Here is a 23664-nt window from a genome sequence, read left to right on the forward strand (position 1 = left end):
TCACAGATAATCAAACCAAACACTAAAAACCACTTCCTGTCAGAATACACACACAGTCGTGGAGCTCAATACTTTTAATGTATATGAGATTCTTCTAATGATATTAGTGCATTTCTATTGAGTGAGTGTCAGTTTGTGCAGAACACCTGCACAATTCGATGAATATTCATGTAATTCTCTTTAGTGGACTGCGTGTGGAGCTTTAACTCAGTTTCAGCAGGTTAAAAGCAGCAGTTTATATCAACACCTCGGCCTCAGGTCACCTACAGGGGGCGGTCTTGCTCAAAGATCTGCTCCCTGAGCCCCATGTAAGCTGAAGCCGCCTCCTCCCATGAACCTAGTGGCTCATTTCCCCTCAGTAGTCTCCTTGTAGCTCGCTATCAGCATTAGCTGCTCTCCTGCGCAGCACATCCACATCAACAGTGTGTCAAATACTCATTTTTTACCAGAATGTTTAGATGGAGTTAAATGAGGTTACATTGAATGCCACAGGGATCCACTGGTTTCTGATTCAACAAAGAAAAGAGGACTTCTCGGCATGATATTAGATGTTGAGATATATTATATTGAGCTGGTGTATTTACAGCGTTTCTAGATTCTAGGTTATTTTCCTGCTGCTTTTGTTTTGTCACTTGTTCCTGTTTTCTTTCTGAAAACTCTTGTCATGGATAGAAGAGATTATTCCCAACAATCAATCAATCTATCAATCCTCTTTTCATCCTGCTATCAATAGGTTATCTGTCACCCAATTTTGCTTAGTCACTTTTTCAAACAGGTTTTTCGTACCATTGGCTCAGGTCTGCTCATTATTGTTATCAGCTCTCTTTCCTCTGGCTCTGCGCCTGAATATTTTAACCATTCATTGTCCACCTTGTAAAGAAACCAACCCTTGACCCACGACTACACAGTAATTACAGACCTGTCGGGCCCCCCCCCCCCCCCCCCCCCCCCCAGCTCTTGTCTGAATTACATCCACACAGAGGCAGATTCTGGCAGGTGGTTGGTTAAAACTACCTCTGACTCTGTAACGTGTGAAATGACAAACTAAAGAAGTCGATCTGTGGTTTTGTCTTTGAATGGTTTCTCAACATGAACAGGAAGTTCTCTGTTTCATATATTTGTATACTGAGGATCCATCCTTGGTCCGGTCTCCTTTTCTATAGTATTATACTGTATGTAACCGTTGGCAACACACTATGTAAACACATGGTACAAAGTTGTTTGTTCTTTCTTTCTTTCTTTCTTTCTTTCTTTCTTTCTTTCTTTCTTTCTTTCTTTCTTTCTTTCTCTTTCTTTTGATACATAGTCATATCTTTCTTTCCTTCCTTCCTTCTACATGACATTCTCTGTAATATTAAGAGGTGAATGATCCAAAACAATTTGTATAGATTATTGATTATTATTGGCTCAGACATTCACTGTGTTTAGAGTGTTGCCTGGTTACTGTCAATAACCTGGTTGAGTCGAAGTCGGATTGACTGTTGGCAGTTGATGCCTCTCTCTGTTCCTTGTTTGGAGTGTGGAGACATATTTGATCATTTGCTGAAAGAAGGCCATTGGCAATGGTCAAAAGCACCGTCAAGTACCTTGAGTTTGGAATATTTTATCTCAGGTGGTGTGTTTGTATGTTTTAATCATTGTAACAAATAATCTGACTTTTAACAGAATTTGTTTTGTACAGTAACAGGGGGAATATGTGTCACCACAGAATAAGAGAAGGAGGTGTTAAGCTGTGTTTTCTGATGATTTGTTGGCACACGAGTAAATTAAAAATCTAATGAAAGATGCTGATTGTACACATTATGGGTGTGTGCTTGATTCCCATTTCCAGAAAAAAGAAAATACAAGAAGTGCAGTTTGTATTTACATCCCAACCCGACATCAATCAAACGTAAATCTTTGTGTTCATGAGCCTGATGCAGTTCAGATAATCAGATTATTTTCTTTAAATAATAGGTCCCATATCTGGAGTGTCGCCTGGTCCCTGACAATCAGCTGTGTTACAAGGTGTGGCACCCTGAGTCAACCCACATACTGGTGAGTTAGTGACATAATGTTTGGTTATTTATCACACTGACACAATACGATCTCCTCCGCCTTTGCTCCTGTTTGTCCTCTGGACTTCACGCAGTCAGTCAGTCAGGTTTAGATGTTTTGGTGGACAACACCACAGGATGCTGAGAGTTTGTGGTTTTATTGATTCGACTCTGGTGCTGCAGGAAGAAACCAGCAATTCAAGATGAGGTGGCTTTGTTTACACTGTCACTACACACCTGTTGTTCCATCAACAAGTTGCGCCGCATCGGTGGCTTTTCATTGCGCGCACAAACACGAGATCACCAGCAGTTGAACAGTCGCTGATGTGGTTTGTGTCATGAAACTGGGTTGTTTGGGCGGAGGGAAGAAAATGTTGCTGTTGTTTTTGTGAATGCAGCAACTGAGTGTTTCCTGCACAGATCACCTTACTTGTCTAAAATGTCTAATGCAACAGAGCAGTTGTTGATTTTAAGAGGTGGAAATTCGTTTATTTCTGATCAGGATTTTAAAAATTCAGAGCTGCAGCATCAGTAAAATAAGAGAAAAGACGGAGGATGAACAAAGGCAGGAAGACATGACATCATCATCATCCACCCCTTAGCACACACAGTCAACACCAACTGTCTTTTCCACTTTTTACATCAGATAAAGATTTATTTGAATGAATAATTTCAGTTTATCACTTCAACACTTCATTAAGTTTTTTTGTCACATAGAAATAGAAATAATACATGTGTAGAGTTGATATCTTCAACCTATGCTCTTTATTCATCAGTTACTGTTATTGAGGGCAGGTACAGTGGTGACAGTGCTGACTCTAGTGAAAAGAGGCTTTACTCCTTTATATCAGATATTCACTTCACTACAACACCACCTCTGTCTTTGTAAATCGTGCCACTTAAAGCCATTTTCACCACTGTTTATCGTACACAAACGCACATGTGCACGCCCTAATGATGTCATCAGGATTTAACCAGACAGGCTGCGTCACAAACTGGAGGTGTGGAGCTTAACTTTTCTACAGGCTTTGATATGATAATAATAATAATAATAATAATGTAATAATAATAAACTTTATTTACAGAGTATTTTTCATGCAAGAGATGTTGCTCAATGTGCTTTACAATAAAAAATCAAATAGTATAGTAAAATAAAAGCGAATAGAAGGACAATTTTAATACAGTAGATGATAAAATATGTAAATGAAAAATAAAAACAGAAACCGGTAAGAATATTAGAATATGAAAGCCAAGTTAAATAGACAGGTTTTCAGCTGTCATTAAAAGATATTTACTGAGCATCTCTTACAGCTCATGACAGGGTTTTTCCATAGTTTGAGAACTCGTGAAAGATTATAAACCGACAGAGAATCTGCAGTGTAGGCCGGAACCAAACCGTGAAGAGCTTTAAAAACTAATGATAAGACCTTAAAATCTTTTCTAAAAGACACTGAAACAGTTGAGTGAAGCTAAAACCGGAGTGATATGATCTCTCTTCCTTGTTTTAGTTAAAAGTCCAGCAGCAGCACAGTTCTGAATAAACTGAAGTCTTTCAATGGACTGTTTTGGGAAACCAGTAAAAAGAGGTTTTGCAATAATCTGATCTATTTGAAATAAAAGCATGAATGTGTTTTTCAGCATCTTTATGGATTCACAGCAGCTGTACTTTGGCAATATTTATTAAATGATAAGAAGCCATTTTGTTCACCTTCTTTTGTGAGTCTAAAATTAAAGATAATACTCCGGGGTTTTTAGTTTTACTTGAACCTACTGGGAACTAAAAATCGGGATATATTTTTACTATGTTTATTTTAATCTGTCTCTCTGCACACGAGCCCCTTCAACACTGAACGTTAATGAAAGATACCTGACATCGAAGAACCAAACTGTCACAACTATAGAATAGAATAAAATAGGAAAGAAAGCCTTTATTATCATTGTAAGCTCTGCATCAACAAAAAGTTGTATAATATTGCACAATAATAAATAATATTCATAAAAATAGTTTTGTACCTGAATAAATAGCAGTGTGACATGAATAGCAGTTGAGTTGGTGATTATTACAGTTTCAGACAACACCTAATTGGCTTTTTTCACCTCAAACATGAAAGTAAATTCCATAACTTTATCTGTGATATCACATGAATAACACATGATCCACAATAAGAGGATAAATGGCCTGACATAGGCCCAGGATGAAAGACGATTCAGACATGTGCTTGGAAAAAAGTCCCTGCTGAAAGTGAGTATGAGTATATTTATGGCCTGACTATTACCAGTCACAGTTAATTCTTTGTCACTGCTGGTTAATGATTAATGACACTCGGGTTTATTGTGCTTTGTTCTGTGTTGTAATGACCCAATCAGAGCTCCTCGAGTAAAACAGAAACTACATGTACAGTAGATATGAATAATATAGGAGCGTATGTATGTGTTGGATTTGAAATGATCCTGTTCTCATCAGGAGGTGAGATGTAAAGTAAGCACCTTGTTTTTGTCCCCCTCCTCACCCTTCCCACCCACCCACCCTTTCCTCTCCGGCCTCTTAGGCTCGCTGCAGGCACCTGGTTGCTATGATGAGATTCCCACTGATGCAATATCAGCCAAGCTCAGCGCCACTCTCTAGATACCTGAGCGCGGTCTAATTTTGGTCTGAGGTGTTTTTGCTCACCAGTAGATCGTCTCCATGTCTCCACTCCATAGCTGCTATAAAGTAAATATCAAACCTTCAATCCACTTCAGTGTGACATTAAGTTGCCTGAACCGCCATGTTTTTGATGTATAGCCTTCTTTTAACTCCGTGCAGACCAACCCCACCTTTGTGTTCCCGCTTAACACTTCAATAGCCCGCCCATGCCACAACTCGCAAGCCCCCCTCCTCCTCCATCCTGCCCTCATTGTAGTCATCCTGCTGTTGAGGCCTCTGTCACTGCGGATTTATTAAGAAAGGTGGTCATTACATTTCCTATAGGAGAATACAGCCCATATGTAGAGAGACTCACCACAGCAGATGGGTAAATTGGATGGGAAGCAGGTTAATTAACGCCCGATGACATGTGTCGCCCTTTCTTTGGAGATTACTTAACGTAAATGCAAATATACGGCGGTGGTGTTTTCATGTCCAATCTGTCAAAGTGTTTGGATTTTCTTTGAGGGGGCTGTTAGGTTCATGTCCATTTAAAATATATATATTTTAAAAACATTTTAAGACATTCTGATGATGCTATAATTTTTCATACATTTCCCAGACCTAAGAAAAAGGCTCAACCTCGTTGTCACTGAGCTCAGAGTCACAGCAGCTGCTCGTCTCAATCGGTTTCCCTTTATGAACTGCAGTCAATAAAAGGTGCCGTCTCTGTGATGTCTGCTGCTAAGGCCGGTTTTGCATCTTGGTTTGATTTAAACAAAAGAGGACAGGAAGAGACCTGATCATGACAGAGCAGCCTTGTCTCCTGCAGCCGTTACTGCATCCGCTCAGTGAATGCAAAGTTATTTGCGTAGGAAAATGCAAGTGAAGTCTTTGGGAGTAGGGGAGTTGGAGTTGCGCCATCGCTGGAGGATTCAGTTTAGAGAAAAAGGTTGATATATATACTTATATTATTCTATACTGTGCTGTAGAAAACATTTTATTGCATATTACTGTGACTTTATCCATCCTCATGGCTAAACATTTCACTTTTAAAGTTTAATTAATACAGGACGTGATATACAAGTGACCGACAGGATGAGAGTTACTGGGAAACAGGTTCAGAAAGACATCCGCTTCCTCACTGCTGCAAAATATGGTTAATATGTTCTGCTGCTGTGTAGCTACAGCTCTGCTGGTGAAGACACACACACACACACACACACACACACACACACACACACACACACACACACACACACACACACACAGACTCATGCAAATAGACTGATGCAAATATCAACTGAAGATGTGCTGCAGTGATGACGTAGCTCAGACAGCAGAAAAAAAGAAGTTGCTTCAGGCAGTCAGGACATTTTCTGTTCACCTGCTGAACAACTGGTCTCGTTATGTTCAGTTTTTAACCATAATTAACTGAATTATCTCAAATTCATACTTATATATGTAACAGTGATGTTAGGGGATTTGCATTTACTGAGTTATGTGCAATAAAATACTAATGTTTGGACCGTCTTGAGGTAACTTTCAGACCTCTGACAACTGTAACAATAAGTGTGACCATTAAAGTAGTAAACTTTTAATCCTTAGCTCATCTATTGTCTGATGACACTGGTGCTACTTCCCTGAGATCATGTGTCACATGTGTCAGCCGAACAGAGAGCTTGTTTATCTGTGGTCAAAAACTGGTTGTTATTTTGACATGATGTTGAGTTATCTGCCAGTCAGACGTTTGATTTGATCCCTGTGCATCAAGTTTAGCGTAGCTCTAAAAAAACAGAGAGAAAACATATCACTGTCCTGAGAGCAATAAAAGATCTTTTCACAGTGACAAAGCTGTAGTGTAACACATGCTGTGATCCCATCGAGATGAATGACAGAGTTTTTCTCATGTATTGAGCATGGCCTAAGTCTTTAACAGCACACCCTCCTCCCAGGATGATAACAGCCGCACAACTTACAACACAATGTTTGTGTAGTTTAATATCACAAAATGAATAATTTCTTCAACAATGGCCTGTGACAGAATTTTAAGATCAGTGATTAGATCTGTTTTTGCCTAAATGCACCCTGGGAGTTGTAGTTCACTTCTTCCCCACAAAAAGTTTGACCCTTCTACTTTTTAATCAGGAAATCGGATATTTTCTAACTCAGATGTTGAATCGTTTGGTCCGAAGTGCTCCAACTGTGAATCACGTTAACATCATCTCTAGGAAGAATGAATGGGATTGGGAGGAATAGCTCCTCACACAACTACTTCCATCATGTTTCATGGCGGCACCAGGAATGAGAGATTGTCCAAAATTAGTTTGATTCATTGCATCTCTCTGACGATAGGCTTTACACGGTGCCTTCAAGTGTTGCATTCGGAGCAGGAATAAACACATTCAGCTCTACGCATGGTTCACAGTCCACAATTCAATATATAGAAGATTGGAAACTCCACGTAGTGACGACTTTGCTCTCGTCTGTGTATTGAATTGTGAACTGTTGCATAGCGAATTGATATCGGTTTATCGTTGTCTACCACTTCACATGGGAGAAGTCTCCTTATTGTTGGAAAACCGTTTCTCTGATGAAGGTCTAGGACCGAACATTGCATTAAATTGTTTGCAGTTTGTTCGATTTTCAGTCCCACTTCAGATCCACTCATCCGGTTCCTACGCATCTGCCTCACAAAATATGTGGGAAGTTTTCTCCTGCTCTATGCATGGTTTGACAATCATTTGGTACAAACTGGTTTGTTTTGAGGATAAACTGGTCTGTAGGAGCCGTCAACAGGTGCCAGACGGGTAAGTGCTGTTTGTTCCAACTGTGTAACAGCTTCTAAAACTTTCATTTTTACATTAGTGAACAGGGTACACCACGTATATCTGATCTGAGCTGCTTGTGCTAAGCTAGCTAAACTAACCTGTTCTCTGTATCTGACACACAGAGATAAAAGTGATATCAATCTTCTGATGCAAGACAATAAACAAGGGTATTTCCTTAAACTGTTTTTTTTAAAGTGCACGGCCTGTGTGAAATCCTGGAAACCTCGTTGTTACACACCGTCCCTGTGAATAATAAAACATCAGGTTATGTCAATAGATGCTGATTACTTTGTGAATAAAATAATGTTGTATGATTGTAATAATAGTGTGAATCTGCTGGCAGTAGCACACACAAATGTATACACACCTTCCTTTGAAGTGTGTGTGTGTATATGTTGGCGTGGTCCCTGTCTGCGGTCACCCCCCCGCCCCCCCACATGAATAGAGTCGGGCCCTGTGCAGTCGACAGCTGTCTCCTTTGAACCCCCAAAGACAAAAAGCCTTAAATCCAGCGACCTCCCTCTTTCATGTGTTCATCTGATACCACTCTTCCTCACCTCACTGTCACTCCATTCAGCCCCGTGGCCCGAGGCTGCAGCTCATTACCGCGCTGCGTTCAACCTCTGGAGTCCATGGGCTCATTTGCTCTCCCCCTGAATGTTTATAGGCGAGAGAGAGAGAGAGAACACAAAGAACAAAGTGCAGCTGCATGGAAATGAGTTGTGTTGTATCAGAACTGCTTCTTCGCTGATCATGTTAAAGATTGTGACTTTAGATTAAAACTTGTTCTTTGATGTAAAAAGAGACGACTACGTCAAATTCTAATTCAGTCCAAACTTAACAACGTAAACACTTGAGGAGATACATTATCCATTTGGTTTAGGGTTGAATGTTTTCACATGATTTCAGAATGATTACCTTGTGGGAATATAATATGTGTATATTGGGGCACATGCTTTTTCCACGGCCCAAAATGATGAATGTCAGATGCTACTTCAACCAATACATTTCTGGCGTACACATAGAAAGTCTTCTGACTGTCAGTCAGTAACGGAGGACAATCTTTTAGGAGAATAAAACACAGCATCACAATGTGGTAATGAGATATAGAGAGGGTGTTACTGTTTCTGAACATACAATATCCTTATGTGTAAAAATCCCATAAAACAAATAAGGCCGGATGATGCATGATCAAATATTGTTGTTGAGCTGCCAACAATAATTTGTCATATTACTTTTCTGTAGCATTTTTCTGATTCAAGTTGTTTTAATCAAATGACCAAAGACTAATTGAAAAGGCTTTTGTAACTTTTCTCTGCTGCTAAACGTGGTCTCTTGCCTGGAGCGGGTGGTGGTGATTGTCACTTGACAATACCTTCGGCCATTCGCTGTGTTTTTAAGACGAGGTTATAATACGTCCTCTGAGCAGACTGGAGGCTACAGTGAGTCGCTATCGGAAAGTGACGAGACGGGCCGGGGCTAGCTGGTTAGCGTGCTAACGTGATAGAGACAAGAGTTAACTGGTGTTTCTTTCCATCCCCAGAGAGCTGTCCCTGTAGGTTAGTAAAGGAATTAAGTTTGATGCTGAACTCACGTCTCTTCTAGACTGGTAAGTGAACAGCTCTTAATGCTAACGTTAGCTTTGTGGCAAGAGCAAAATTTAAAAATAGATACTTTAAGACACAGAAAACCTGGGGTGATAGGAATAGAGCCTCATGGGTCAACAGCAAACCAGCAGCATGTTTCCTTTTTTTGCCCTGAGGCCTCCTGATGTTTTAATCCAGTCATGGTGGTGAGACACAAGACACCAGGAAAAAGTTAAGATTTCTTCAGGAATAGTCAACAAGTGTCTAGTTTAATGGATAAAATGAAAAGAGAAGCATACAAAACCATCCAACCAATAAAGAGGCTTTCCCCCTGTTGCTGACTTTATTTGCCAGATGTATGGTATTTTTCTTTTTCCATTTAAGAGCTTGTACTTGAACATGTCAAGACTTCTGTTTATTTAGATGGAGCACATCTACTGATGACTTCCTCTGGCAAGGAGAAGCAACTGGCAGCAAACGCTTTAAAGAAGAGCTTTTATTTTGGCTCAGGCCACAAACGAGGCCTTCTCCTCACTGTGCCTCCCATACACCTCATGCCCTCTGAGGAAAACGTGCCATAGATGAAAGCTAAAAATAGGAAATTCGGAAGAAGAATGGGGAGTCTTGGTGGTTATGTGTGATAACCCAGGCAGTCTCCGTTTGTCTGTCTGCCTCCCATTCACTGAGGGTAATTATAAAATCCTCAGGGCAGGATCTGCTTGTCTGTGTGTGTGTGTCTGTGTGTACCAACATGCCGTTGAGTGTGTGTTCAGCCTGTGCATAAGGAGGCTAAGGCCCAACACTGTACCAGGCAAAGGTTTCCACCGGACCGTTCTTGCATAACTCAGTGAGTGATAACACCGGTGCATTCCTCTCAACACACATCACAGCTGCCAGCATCTTTGCCTTGGTTTTCTCCCAGTTCACGGTTAAATACAGTCTGTCTCGCGGCTCTGCACGAGCTGCAGTTTCCCGCTCTAAGCTGGTCAAGTGGAGACTGGAGTTAAGGCGACGTGTTTGAAGATGCTTTGCTTTGTCTTGAGGAGACGGAGAGATTGGGTGACCTGCCGTGGCAGAGGTCACGTTCATCAAGAGGTAGGTCAGCGGGGGTTAAAGCTGAAGGTGTTCCCACATCTATTGAGTGTCTATACCCTCCAACCTGATGGGAAACAGACTGTGGAGATAGGGCAGGGAGGTTTGACTCATGGGAAATGTAGCCCATCGGCTCATATTTTCTTGTTAAGATGCAGGTATGAAGTTTTACTCAGAGATATAAAGATTAGATGAAGGTCGGTCAGATGGATGCATTTGTAAATTCAAGCTGTTGCTATGCAGCATAGGATGTTTTGTGCTCTTTTGCTTGCAGCTAACTTGCAGCAAAATGTTGATTCGGAGCCTCTTTGACACCGATGTCTTCCTGAATGAACAGGGATTAGACACTATAAACACTCAGTGTACTGGCTGTAAAACACCAGCATCACACCGGGTATGTGTATACACGCTACCTGCACCCTCAACACTTCCTCACCCATCACTGTTCTCGATGAACAGCTGGTCTCCATGGCTCCTGCTCTCCCATAGGCTCCCAGGGGGCTGTGTCGCACCTAGCTGCTTCTCTCTGATTGGCTGGGAGGACCAGATGAACCTAAGAGCCTGTCGTCTGGAGACTGCAGTGTTGACAGAGCGGCACCCACATCCAAAGGGTGTGTTTGGAGGGTTGTAAAAACCCTGGCTGAGCTCTGAGAAAGCTGCTACGCTGGATGTGTTAATGTGTAGCTCTCGTACAGTGACGGGCCTGTGTTGTGTAGCAGAGAGGCCCAGGTAATGTTTAGGCCTGTGGACTTTGACACTCATTTCTTCCTCATTCATACAAAAGAACGAAATCTGCCGATCATTTACTTGCAGACTGAACCGTATTAATTCATGACAGATTCAGAGTCAGCCTCTGTCCAAGCTGACGTGCTTTGGGAGTATGATGCCTTCAACCTCACATCCATTTAACCCTTCATATAAGCCCAATATTCTGTCTGTAGTTCATGGCTATATATACATTACATCACACTGACGGTTTTCTGTTCAAGTTCATCATGCTCGTTATACAATCACAGTAACAGGTGTTTCTGGTGTAACAGCACCGTGCTGGACAGGTGACAGGTGTGTCGACAGTATCTGTGTGTTCTGAAAAACGTCCATGCTGATCGGAGCCGGAGCTGATAAATACCAGTGTCTACTGCATAGTCCTTTTACCCGGCTGTGAATGCCGATTGTAGCCTTTTCCATTACCGACAAAAGCCTGATGTTAGGTCTTAGCTGATTTTTTTGACCAGTGGAAAATGACTATGACTCTTGCAAAGATACATTCGCACCTGCAAGCATATAAGCCTATTACTTGCTCTATGCCAGCACATCTGATGTAATAAATTCTATAAAACAGCCTACACACAAATGTATGAGAATTAAATCAGAAGGAAAGCACGTCAGGCTGCCTACAAGGGATTGAGTCCTCATCAACACCGCTTAAAGTTACCCATCACAGCAGCAACACACATACAGTATCTGATCTGATTTATGTACAGTGCCCACCTGTGAGCCATTGAGTCCCTGAAGTTTCATCAAAAGAGGGAGCTTTCTATAAGCCAGCCTCTCCTCGGCCAGCATCGACTTTGTTTGGTGGAATCCCCTTTTGCTTGATTGATGCGACTTCAGTAGTCCTCTTGTGTGCTAGGCTATCCCGATGTTTGTATATCATTGTGCACCGCCACGCTTTGATGGTGATGGCAAGAATTTTATAAGTATATAATAGTGATACATCGCCATCATGCTTGAATGATACATTAGCATTGCATTTTACATATGATCCATGTGCATTTCACAAATCATGTTTTCAGGGGAGCCCATGTCTTGTGAAGAGCTCCCTCATAGTTCCGACATTGAGCTCCTGATGTTCATCATCATATTGTGACATAACTGCACAATAGAATTTAATCACTGCAGAGGGAAATCAGTTTCCTCTGAAATATCTACTCAATTACCTTTTTCGTCGTTTACAATTACAGGAACATGAGCATTGTCTGCATGAGGAACAAAAGCTACAGATGTAACCGTCATTAGATTTACCTGCATGGTTAAGATCTGCAGTTAGCTGTCAGTAACACTTTCTTTTTAGAGTTACGCAGGTCAGAAGAGGTACAGACTGACCGTAATAACCTTTTATAATGAACATGATCAGTAAGAATCTTTCCTTCTCCTGCTTTTGAAGATCTCTGATATTCTCCTCCCTTAAAATCATCTTGTCCTTTTTAAGTGGGCAGGTTGAATATCCTGGTATCTCCCTGCCCACCTCGCTGTAGCTTAGGTCAGATGTATATTTTGGCCGTGGTTATCAGCATTACCAAGAACAGTAAATTTCTCAGAGCTATAAATCTTACTTAATTGCAACCCTCTTACATTTACTGCCAACAGACAGTGATGGGAAGCAATGCTTTCATGATGGTTTTATAGGCTGAAATCAAGCAGGAACATAAAACACAACAGCAAGAGAGTGGGGGTGTGTGATGTACATAGAGTATATGCAAAGAAAAACACAGTCGGATATCTTTCTGGTTTCTACTGCCAGAGTAGATTTTAGATGAATCTTCCTGTACAAGAACAAGCTAACAATGACATACACTTTCAGTCAGTGTCACCTGATGTGTTTGACTGGGCAGCATTCAGCATTCAAGTAATTACCATGAAGAAACAAGACCATTATTGACAAGTCTGACAGCTGCTACCCATTGTGCAATTGAGGGGATCTGACCCCTCTGATTAAGACATTGTCTTTAACTGTCTGCTCTTGTGTGTTGCACAAGCAAATTGAGACACTGTAGATACACATACTGTTAGTAGCAGTAGCTAACTATCTAGCTTGTTTAATACATACTAATATCTTAGTCCTCTGAGTTTCTGAATTAGATTGTATCAAGTACAGTACTACAGATGGACGCTAATGTTAGCTAGTTTCTAACTTTAGCATTAAGTTATAGTTTAGCTAACTTGTGTTAGCTAGTTTCTAACCTTAGCTTTTAGTTACAGTTAAACTAACTAATGTGAGCTAGTTTCTAACTTTAGCCTCAAGCTACAGTTTAACTAACTAATGTTAGCTAGTTTCTGACTTTAGCCTCAAGTTACAGTTTAGCTAACTAATGTTAGCTAGTTTCTAACTTTGACCTCAAGTTATAGTGTAGCTTACTAGTGTTAGCTAGTCTCTAACTTTAACCTTAAGTTATAGTGTAGCTAACTAGTGTTAGTTAGTCTAACTTTAGCCTCAAGTTACAGTTTAGCTAACTAATGTTAGCTAGTTTCTAACTTTAGCCTCAAGTTACAGGTTAGCTAACTAATGTTAGCTAGCTTATAGCGCGCTTTTTCATTTTCAATGTTAGTTTGTCATTTCATTGCCAATATAAAATGTCATATATGATATAATGTTAGCAGACACTGGTGCTCAGTCATGAGCAGTGAGACACTGGAGGATTAGCTGTTGTAGAGAGACGTTTTGACCAATATCAACTGTGATCAATACACAGTTAATTATTTTATTTGGTGTGGTGGTGTAGTCTTTTACCTTTAACATTAGTTTTTATAATAGACACCCGCTTCGTTTTCACTCAGGAATTCAGGAGTTTTGACCTATTGGGTCTTTGAAAAATATTTAAAATTTATGTGACCAACCCCTCAGATCACTGAAGCTCTGCCTGCGCTGCACTGGGCTCCCTTTCACCCTGGAGAAATATTTGACCCCCCCTGATTGTTATAGTATAATTAGCACTATGCGTCTACCTGTGTTTACACTGTATTTAATATTGTGTGCCGCTGGGTTAGATGTTGTTTTACAATGAAAACAGAGAAAAGGGGGATCTTTTTCAATGAAAGGAAGTCTGTCCCGACATGGTGATTGTTTTCAGTTAAGCAAATGATTCAGGAAGAGCCGGGGAGAGTTCTGGGAAATGTGGTCATATGGTAATGAGCCTACACTATGTTGTTGCTGTTTATTTGACAATAATATGTAGAACCTACGTTTTCACATTTAACTAGATTTAATCTCACTGTCTGATTTCCAGTTTTAAAATGTCTGATAAAGTCTACGATTTTGTTTTTGTCACAGCCCTCACCCTGAGACACACACACACACACACACACACACACACACACACACACACACACACAGAGGAAGTGGAGAGGTGCGGTACAGGTGAGGATGTTGGGTGGTACAGGGCTGTGTTTCTTGGTAACTGGTCCCAGTGGGACGCTTCCTGACTCTGTCTTCACCTGAACCCTGCCTCCCCAGAGAGCCCTCCACATCATAAACATGTCTTGCATCATTAGCAGGACCTGCTGTTATCCTGCAGCCAGACCCCATGATACACTCTGTGGGAGAGATCAGTCATTACCCAACACACAGTGAATGAACTGTACGAGTCGGGGCTTTATATGAAACAGTAGAAACAGACAGAAAAATGTAGCTTCACATTAAAGGTTGTAACGTTATAAAGTGATAATAAGACATTTCATTACATACACATCCATCATTTAACTCTTCTATAATGTGGGTTATAGGAACGTTTCACTAAAAGGTGTCCTATGATTATATTACGATAATATATATTACGAATACATATAGTTATACATTATATGATTACTTTATATAGTATGTGAGGGGATTTTAAAAACTGACATCAACACAATTCTTCCAGAATCAAGGAATCCACTGGATTTTGATTTCTGAGACAATAAAGTTCATACTGAAAATATATTTGATATCACCACAGAATATAAACGGTCAGCATATTCAATGCAAACATAGTCGAATTAATCTTTAAAACCACCGTATTGTTGCCTATTGTTCTTCCAAATGTGCTTTCTACTTGTCCCACTGAGAATTTACTCCTGAGACGTGTCTTGGCCGCCCGGTTTAAATTCCATAGCTTGAAATAAAAGTGATCCATTAACAGCATATAAAGTATATAAAGATCACAGTTCTCATATACATTACATTTATACATTCATTAACGTTAAAAGTAATTAAATCCCCCATAACCCCTGAATCAGCTGACCCTAGTTCCTCTTAGCATATTGTCTTAGGGCCCCTTAAAATGAAGCAATGTCTGATTTGCCCCCTTGTCTCTGGCGGCGTGTTTCCACTTTCACTGACCATTTTAACCAAAGAGAGATTGAATGCTTTAAGAGGCTTAAAGAGATAAAAATAATTCAGTAATTCACAAGAAAAAAAACTTAATTTCGTACAGAAGAAGTGAGTTTTTATTCAGCTTTTAGCCTGCTAATCATCTCAGATCCCTTCAGATTTACCTTGTGACTCTTGGTGGAGGTCCCAGTCCCCAGGTTGGGAACCACTGCTCTGCAGCGTGTGAACAGACTTGAACAGAGGGGGGATGTGACGCTGACAATGAAACGCAATGAGCAGCACAAATCTGTCTAACAGATGAAAAAAAATTACTTTATTCTTGGGTGTTCGGGACCTCGATACAAACTGTATTAGTGCAAGTGCTAATGCTCCAAAACTATGGAACCAGTTGCCATTAGAAATCAGTCGTGCTCCCTCCATCTACTTTCAAATCTAATCTAAAGACACATTTTTATTCACTGGCCTTTTTAGTTCACTCACCTTTCAGTCCATTGTCATGTTCATAATTGTGTATTTGCTCCTTTTTATTGTCTTGTTTTGTTAGTATGTTTATATGTTTCTGTATACAGTATATTTACTGTGCTTTCCTTGTGTTTTATTTATTCTTTACATTTGTTTCACTTGCTTTTTTCCATTTTAATAATCCTTTGTACGACACTCTCATCAGCTAAAGCTGTGTTTAAATGAGCTCTAGAAATACACTTGACTTGACTTGAATATTTAGAGTAGTGAAAACTAGTCACATTAACTCTATTTAACCTTTCGCACCTGTAGTATTTAATGATTAATGATTAAAAATAATGCAGTCAGTGTTCACACAGCCAAGTAGATGAAGCTGCTGAGACGCTCAGACTCAGGTGAGGTGTTAAATGGCAGCTGCTCCAGTTGGAGTTGGTTTTAAAATCAGATTATCACAGCAGATGTCAAGTGTGTGATGCATTTATAAGCCAAAGCAATGCTGGTTATTTTCTTCCCTTTGATACTGGCTCATGTAGACCTTTTCTATAACATGAACTTTACCTGGAGGTTTTTTTTTAGGAACTTAGGGACACCTGCATTTCAGTCTGCCCCCAAAAAGCCCCTGATTCAGAGGTGGTACTGGACCCAGGAAATGTCATGCAACAGCAGCATTAATTCAGACAGGAAGCCAGTACAGTAAGTGGTGCCTGTCAGTAGTATCAGTAAGTGAGGACTTTTCTTTTCATGTTGATTGACATTCAGAACTCATGTAGTGAACGTCCTGTCAGTTAACTAAAGGAACAGTGTGATGACTCTGTCTTCTTGTTTCATCATGAGTAAAAACTGCAGCTCAAACCATGCTTTAACTGAAAATCAAAAGTGAAAGTATTAACATGTTGTCATGCCTGGTGAGAACCGAGGCCAAACCAGACACTTTAGCCACAGTTCTTACAATCACACTTTGATCTTCCCAAGGTTTTTTTCTGAACCAGCTCTGCTTCCTGTACAAAAAAAAAAAACACAGTTCACTGGATTCACTGTGAGAAACAGAACTTCAAATACTTTACAGTTTCTGCCTCTGCTTCTTCTACCGTCGCAAAACATTCAAAACTAAAGAATAAAAAGAAAAGAAGTGTCAGGACTGAGTCAGGATCACATGGATCAGAGGAGACTATTTCACCCTCCATACATAGGGTGAGTGCAGCAGTGAAACGCCATGAAGTACCAGACATAAGATGCTGCATTAATGATGTAATCTTCATATCTTGAATGTATTTGCATAGAGGCAGCACTGACTAAAATGTTATTTTGAAATTCACAGCAAGAATTATTAGAAGCACAATATAAATAGTTTTTGCCCAATAATAATCACTAACTTGAGTTTGGAACATTAGGTGAATAGGAAAGGTAAACATCATCCATGTTAAATTATAATTCTTTGTAGGTTTCCATGTGACGTGGTGGTAGTTGAAACCTTTTTTGATTCATTGCTTTTTAAGTTGTATTGTGGTTCAGTTTGTGTCCAGTGTCCAGGTTGTAATGTTGTTCTGTAAAGTTAATGATTTTAAACACAGCCGTAAAGTTCAGCGGAGAAATGCATGATGGGATCATGAGGTGCGGTGACAAAGACAAACTGTCGCTGTGAAGCTGCCAGTCTTTGTTGGTTAAGTTCCATGTCTCTGAATGAATTCCTGTCTTTCTTAAACCTACATGTGCGCACACATACACACACACACACACACACACACACACACACACACACACACACACACACACACACACTCTCTCTCTCTCACTGTCAAACACACCTGCAGAGCTGCCGGCTGGGTCAAGTTTCAGTCATTCACGTTTGAGATGTTGCAGTTTGTTTAGGAAATGAGCGTAAACGCTGACCTCAAGGTCATCATTCATTGTGCCCAACTTTAAATAGCATGTCAGCTTTGCGTGCCTCACAGCCAAATTTGGCATTGTCAAGCTGCAAAGGGCTTGTGTGTGTGTGTTCATTTGAGGCCATTATGAGGTGCTATGATAGTGTACCATCTCCAAACACACCTGCCTGTTTCTTCCATAAGACTCTCTGTTTGGTCTCATGTAATTAGCTTGTCGTCTAATGTGTTTACCGAGGCATTAAGCATGCGGGGAACGACAATGATTTTCAGAGAAAGAGCTATATGCTTTAGTTTACGTGTATGCTGAATTCATCCAGGCATGAGAAAATATGAATGGCACTAAAACAGAGTGAGAGCTCATCACACGAAACGTCCTCCTGTGAAGATGTACATGCAGCTGAGTTTCCATGAGTGAATTCACAGTTAATTATTACAAAAGTTTGTAATAATAATAATAATAATAATCTATGTAGGAGGAACTCTTTTCTCTTCCAGGTCAGTCCAGTGAACTGTTTCAGAAAATCCTTGGTAAGATCAAAGTCTGATTGAAAGTGTCTGGTTTGGCCTCTGTGGTTTTCAGGCATGAAAACATCTTACTACTTTCACTTTTGATTTTCAGTTGAAGCTTGGTTTGAGTCGCTTTTTTTTTTTTTCGCTCACGATGAAACAAGAAGACAGAGTCATCACATTGTTCTTGGTACTTTTCCAACTTCTCCACATAACAGCAAAAATTTGGCTAACTTGTCAAAACGTCTACTTAATAAATTTAATGGAATAAAAAAAGGTTCAGTGGAATGTGCCTAATGCGAACAGAGACAGAAAAGTGTCTTGAGTGAATAATTTTCCTTTAGTTTTATTAATTATTTCTAAGTCATGTTGACAAAACAAACAACAAAAAAAGAGCATGTATACATATACATATTATACATATAGTAATTCCTGGTATATTGTACCTATCTATAAAAATGAACTACCATACAAGTGAAAACAATAAACAAGCATGCATACTGTATACCTTAGCTCGGGACATGTGTACAGGTTGATATATACCTGCATCGTCTTAATTCATATACACACGTATGCACATAGAAGATTGTGGCTTGAAGGAATCATTTTCCTTTTTAAAAATGATCATTGAATGTCATTCAGTGGAAATGTTATTACATTTATTAATTTTTTTATGTCTATATTTATACATTTAGGGTTTTGGAGTTGTGCTGGGTAGAGCGAGAGTGGTGGTGGATTTTCCTTCAACACCAGCGTCCCAGATCACATCCTGTTTGTTTTTCCATATAGCAAAGTGACTTTAGCTCTAAACCTGTAAATAATTCCAATTTAATTTGCAATTTATTAAAATAATAACCAACTCTGAAATGTTAATAGTGAAAAAAACATGAACCTAGAGCCATTTTTTTAGAGCCACATTTCCCCAAAACCCTATTTCGCAAAAGCGAATGGAAGAATATGAATGTGGGGATGTGAATTCTACATTTATATATCTTTAGGGTGGATTTTGATAAATGAATTTTACTGAATATAACTCAGTTTTTCTCATGGCTGGTCCCTGATGTCAGACTCGTTGCAGCAGCAGTTTGGCTCCAAACCAGCAGATGAGCCAAACAGGTGTGTTGTGGAATAAGATGCAATAATAATTGGTATGCTTCACTCTGCTTCTCTATGGTAACGTGCCCCGTTGGAGATTATGGGATACGACCGCGCCATCCACACTCACCATCCCGCCCTAAATCCTTCGGGGGCCAATTACCCGCCGCTGGTGGCAGGCGGCAAGTCAGAGCACGGCTGCGGCTGCCAGACCGCCGGTGTGCACGCTGCTCCCCTGGTGATTCTCCGGCTTTGTGAAAAGAAATGAGGCTTGGATCAGCCTCACGACCGGGGCAAAACGCGAAAGACGAAGAAAGTTCAATATATAATTTTAAATATTGTAATGGAGAGAGAAAAAAAAATCCAACCTAAAAACAATGTGATGTATTCCATATTTTCTGTATCTACGCAGGCGAAGGGGCTCTGCTGCTGTAGCGAGGCAGACAAGGAGCTAATTGGCGAGAGACTTGGTAAAAATCAGTGGTTGAGTGCTGATCAGTGTAATGAGGGGCCTTTAAACATCACACCTGGGCTAAGTCCTCCAATTTCCTCTAAGACAATGTAAATCTCTGTAATTATCCCATAGTCACCTGAGCAGAAGGGCCGGCCGAGGAGACAGGTGGATAAAACAACAGAAAGCTCTGAACAGACAGATGCTGCATTTTGAGCGATGAGGCCTCTAATTTGGGGAAACCTACATGAATAGCAGCTATTGATGGATTAACACTGTGTCTATGACTTTTTCAGAGACCATGGAAAGATTGTTATTCATTATTCATCACTGATGAATATGTTATAACACAGGCTATAGTTCAGGATCAGTTTCATGTGCTGTCTGGTTTACAGTACAAGGTGTCTGTTTACTAAAGGACATGCAAAGTTAAGTATCAGCACACAGCCTCATCAGAGGGATCTTATCTATTACGTTATACATTTACGGGATTAATAATTATAATCAATTGTCAGTTCTCATGTCTTCAATCATCAATCTGTGTCTTGAGACGGTTTTTCTGTTGTGGGTGTTTTGACTTGTCTCTGATGTCACACCTGCGTTGTCATTGACAAGTGCAGGTATTTTCCACAATGAAGAATCCTCATGTAAGACGTGTCATTTGATGCACAAATGTTTAAACAGATATCATAATTTCATAGGTAGCTGTAACGTTGTACAAGAATATTTTGTCTACAACTCTGAGACAAAAAAATATATAGTCATGATAGTCACATTTCAGCCATTAGCAGGTCCAAAAGAGGTCAAGACAACAGTTTAAGGAGGGTTGAAACATATATATTACTTGCCTGTAAATATATTTCCCGTATTCATGCATGGAAGAGTCTTGTACTTTGATTTCATACACCCCTAAAGTGGACCGTACCATTTCTTAACCTTGATATTAGCTGAACATCTGGTCTGCCTGCCTCACTCCATCGGTGGCTCACGTCCTCAGATCTCTTCTCCAATGCGTTGTGCACACACTCTAGCTAAACGTCAGTAGCTAACTATCTAGCCGGTTTAACACACTTTCCTTTTCTTACCCTCAGAGTTTCTGAATTAGATCGTGTCAAGTATCTACGGGTGGACACTAATGTTAGCTTTAGTTTATAACTTTAGCCTTAAGGTACCATTTAGCTAACTGATGTAAGCTAGCTGATAGCACGCCCTTTCATTTCCAGGACTGTAAGGACTGACACCTGTGTTCACTCAAACGTCCATATAGATATAGTCTTATTCACAGGTTGGAAGAGGGAAGGAAGGGGACACACACACACACACACACACACACACACACACACACACACACACTGTTAATCACAAAACAAATTATAACAACGCCCTCTAAAAGCACAGACCACATCTCTTCACATCAGTTATATAACATATAACAAAACCAGGTGAAAATAGGTCACAGGTCATGATGTGACATAATGATCGAGTCATGCTTTTACAGCCTGATAGTCAAAGTGAAATGATTAATTCACAGATGTTTATATGCGTTTTATGAACGCTTAGACCTTCTTGTGTTTTAAGAAGGTCACCTGTTGTGTTGTGATTCTCAGTTGACTGAGCACCGTAAGAGCTACATCATGATTCAGTTAAAGGCCTCAGGGCAGATGCATGTCAACCTTCGCCAGTAACCTTGGATACTGAATGCAGATTAGTGAAGGGCTACATGGAAATGTTCTGCAACAGCACATGAGGACAGATAAAAACGAATATGAGTCATTCTGACATAGATCCAAACTGTGGGCCACACGTCTGCTGACGGGTGACTGTAAAAGAAAAAATGAACATAAACTTGTCAAACTGTCCAGTATTTGTCGTGAAGTGTTACACACCGAGCATGATTTTACTTGTCACAGGTTTGTCCCATCTGATCTTTTAATCCCCAGGATGTCTGGTTTCAGGATTACAGCGTAAATCAGACAATCAGTAAAGATATAAAACTAAGAGCTAAAGCTGCGGGGGGTGAGTCAGGGAAAGGGGCGTCGGAATTCAAAACTGTAATTCCAAACTCAAGAAAAAAAACTAAAAAGTTAAAACATCTGTACGTATTTTAATGTATAAAGCAAGGGTCTGTCATCATGTATTTTTAATCTACTTTTATTTGCATGATCAGCTTTAGTTACCAGTTACTTTTCAGATTAAGATTTTACATTTAAAAAAAAACATGACAAACCTTTAAAATACACAAGATTGCTAAAGATTAAAGCAGTAGTTCCTGAATATTTTGGCTTGTGATTCATTTAAAAAAAAAAAAGACAAGTTTTCACAGTTTTCACAAAAAAAAAAGCAACGATTAGACACGAGTCCAAAACTTAATTCAAATTGTGTAACAGTTTTTTTCTTCTTTTCTACTTTATCAATCATCTTCATCTTCATCTTCGTCCCGTCAGATTCATCTTGTGCCCCTTTAGAGAACCGCTGGACTAAACTACTGAAAACTGAACTGTAGAGAAAGCAGATGAAACTAGCTCCATTTTCAGTTTGATTCTTAATGCAGGACTTTTTACTTTTATGAAGTATTTTTACATCTAACTAAAGGATCTGAGTACTTCTACATGTGCATGTATATACGTATATGTCAGTCCAGTCATTTCCATCAAAGCCGTGGAGCAGCGTCTTGTTAGCAGTTGTTAGTTTGAACATATGAATGCATGTAGATGTGTTTGCTTCTGCTTCTGTGTGCTTGTGTTTGCGATGCAGCTGTTGCTGGGTCAGTGCTGCTGATGGATATCCTGACATCCTGCCTTGCGTGACCTGCCGGTCAGATAGCCATCAGTACCCAAATAAGTTCAGGTCAGGCCCCTGTGCTTCATTCCAACCCTCATTTGGTATGCAAATGAAAAGCCTTAACAAGGCAAACCTTTCAGGCCAGAGCGATTTAATGACTTCTCCCTTTGAAGAGACTGAGCTTCAGTCAGGGCTGATGTGGTGACAGACAGAAAAAAAAAAGCTAATAGGTTACTTTTAAACGTATATTTCCTGTCACTATTAAGAAGTGTAAGTCTGATGGTCTGGGTCTGGGAATTTTTTTTTTGTTCATTTTTCTGATTTTCAGGAGTGAAGTGTGTACAAGGGTTTTCTGTTGAGGAGAGATAACCAACCACCTGAATCAGCTCATTATCCACAGTGACATTAGAACTGAGGCTCCACGTGGAGCTTCATTGTAAAAACTGTCCCAGAATTTAAAGGTAAAACTGATGATGAGTGATTTTACTGTAGTTTGGCTCAGTATTTCACACACTACCATCTTTGCCGGCGTTTTTCTGCAGTAACCTGTGCCACGCCCCTGCTGAAACAGGATACGGCTCTGGCATTGTGCTCATTGTTGAGAGACTAATCCCGACAATTACACCTCGAGACCGAAAGTGGGTGCCTTGCCCAGCATCCAGCCAGGACCTGGCCAGGCTTTGGATTAGATCTTTGCTTGCCCTCAGGGGGCCAAGACCCCCACCAGCCCCCCTAGGTTGCTGCTCCCCCTCAAACCTCCCACTACTCAGAATATGACCTCAAACTGCTGGTGTGTCTTTCTGAAGTTTTACTCACCTGCACTTTGTTCACCTGTCGCTCTCGCTGTAACTCAGCCGGGTTATTGTTGGGACAAAAAAGGTGTGTGGACACAAAGGGAAGCAGAGGGGAAGGCATGAGAGCAAAGGGCAGGTATTTCAGGTTATGGCGGGCTCGCACAGCTGAGAAGTGGGTAAAGGTTTATCCGTCTGATAATACCTCACAGATACATGTTGAACACCGGACCCTGTGACCTGGGCCTTGGGCCTCATGATTTACTTTCTGAGCTCGGACAGGATGGGTGTGTTCGACAGTTGAGGATGATGGTGGTTGAGCTGTTTTCTCTGTTGTAATAGGAACAGAAGAGGTCGTTCCCACAGAAGCTTGAGCTGACATCATAAAAAACACACAACAAGGTACCTGGGGGCCGATCGGGGGGGTGTGG

This window comes from Seriola lalandi, unplaced genomic scaffold, assembly GCF_002814215.2.
Source record: "Seriola lalandi dorsalis isolate HSWRI2012SDOR001 ecotype SW California unplaced genomic scaffold, Sedor1 jcf7180002052119, whole genome shotgun sequence".
NCBI lineage: Eukaryota > Metazoa > Chordata > Actinopteri > Carangiformes > Carangidae > Seriola > Seriola lalandi.